This window comes from Peromyscus leucopus, chromosome 16_21 (assembly GCF_004664715.2).
Source record: "Peromyscus leucopus breed LL Stock chromosome 16_21, UCI_PerLeu_2.1, whole genome shotgun sequence".
Lineage (NCBI taxonomy): Eukaryota > Metazoa > Chordata > Mammalia > Rodentia > Cricetidae > Peromyscus > Peromyscus leucopus.
In genome coordinates this window covers 1,404,673-1,406,701 of record NC_051084.1, presented here as the reverse complement: position 1 = coordinate 1,406,701, position 2,029 = coordinate 1,404,673, and the positions used below count along the sequence as shown (strand labels likewise).

General features: G+C 41.3%; 1 pseudogene; it reads right to left on the bottom strand.

The window, feature by feature from the left end:
• Positions 1 to 628: 628 nt before the first annotated feature.
• Positions 629 to 1,758, bottom strand: LOC114701980 (annotated as a pseudogene).
• Between the last annotated feature and the right edge of the window lie 271 nt (positions 1,759 to 2,029).

The following is a 2,029-nucleotide window of genomic DNA, read 5'->3' as shown; positions in this document are numbered from 1 at the left end:
TGTGTTTATTTGGGTCTGAGAGGCTATGGGTTTAAGGAGTAGATGGCAGGAAATAATCAAACTGATGGCTCAAATCCAAAAAACAGAAACAAAGAGAACAATACAAAAGAAAAAAGAAAAAAGAAAAAAAACAACAGAGCAGAGTTGTTTTTTTTGAGAAAAAATCAATAACATAGATAAACCCTTATTCAAACTAACTAAAAGGCAGAGAGAGAATATCCAAAGTAGCAAAAGCAGAAACAAAAAGGGAGGTATAACAACAGACACAAGGAAATCCAGAGAATCATTAAGTCATACTTCAAAAGCCTATACTCCACAAAATGGAAAAATCTAAAAGAAATGGAAATTTTTTTTGTCTTTAGATTTTTTTTTTATTTCTTCAATTGTTATTATCAGGAGTGACTGAGATAAAAAAATATAATTGGGGCTGGAGAGATGGCTCAGAGGTTAAGAGCACTGACTGTTCTTCCAGAGGTCCTGAGTTCAATTCCCAGCAACCACATGGTGGCTCACTACCATCTATAACAAGATCTGGTGCCCTCTTCTGGCCTGCAGTCATACATGCTGTATACACAATAAATAAATAAATCTTAAAATTAATAATAATAATAATTGAGTCCCATCGTTATTGTCATTATGGAAATGGCTTTAAGAGAAAACTGGTCAGATGAATATTATTGCTTCCCACTTTTCAACTGGTAAATAGTTGCCATTGATAAAACAGACAAGCCCAGAGAATCTGTCCAGAATGTTCAAGATACGGTGTATTATACAACATGCCTGTTCTCAGGAGAACACCTAAGACATAATTATGTGTACTTCTTGATCTCGTCATACAAGACAAGCACAAAGGCACCACCCATTCCCCTGAGAATGTTGGACCATGCACCCTTGAAGAAAGCCTTGCTTGCTTCATCACGAGCGATCTTCCTCCAGCAATCGTGCCTGTATACATGATATCAGTTCCTTTGCGTCCCGACTGTATCATCATAGGACGGCAAACCAGTGTCAAAGGGATAGGAAGCCAGGCCATCAACAGAAGTGACAGACTGTGCAATCATCCAGCTGATGAAGATGTGAGTATTCTTGGGATCTGGAAGCATTCCCTGTGCAGTATCATAGATGCCAAAGTAGGCAGCTCGGTAGATGATAATGCCCTGTATTGACACATTAAGACCTTGGTACAGGCCCCTAATCCCATCAGATTTGTAGATCTTAACCAGGCAGTCACCAAGGCCTTTGAATTCCCTTTCAGCTCCAGCTTTGCCCACATCAGCTGCTAGACGAGTACGGGCAAAATCAAAGGGTACACAAAGCACAAAGATGTGGCCCCAGCGGCATCACCTGATGCCAGGTTCCCAGCAAAGTAGCACCAAAACTGGGTCCTCTTGTCCAGACCACCCAAAAAGATCTGCTTGTATTTATCTTTGAGGCAAAGTTGAGAGCCTGGGTGGGGAAGTATCTGATGACATTGGCCAGGTTACATGCCAGAAGGACAGGACTCCCTGTTCCTTGGGGATACAAACCATGCAGTCTATAATGCCCTTGTATTGCTTATCTGCCGTGATTTGCTTGCTGGCATGCTGCACCTGCAGCAGCAGCTTGACACACTCTATGGGCACTACCACCGTCTTGGAGATGGCAGCAGCCACTCCACCTGCCAAGAAGTCCTTGGCGAAGGATACAGCAGCATCTGTCATGTTGAAAGAAAAAGAAAAGGCAGAGGACTGCCGGACAGGACTGGGTTGACAACCGGCTTTGACTCTCGGGCTCTAGAAATGGAAATTTTTCTTGATAAATACCACTTACTAAAGTTAAATCAAGGTCAAATAAACAATTTAAATAGACCTATAACCCCTAAGGATATAGAAGCAGTCATTAAAAACCTCCCAACCAAAAACAAACAAACAAACAAAAAAGCCCAAGGCCAGACAGTTTTAATGCAGAATTCTACCAGGCTTTCAAAGAAGAGCTAATGCTAATACTCCTCAAATTATTGCACAGAAATAGAAACAGAAGAAATATTGCC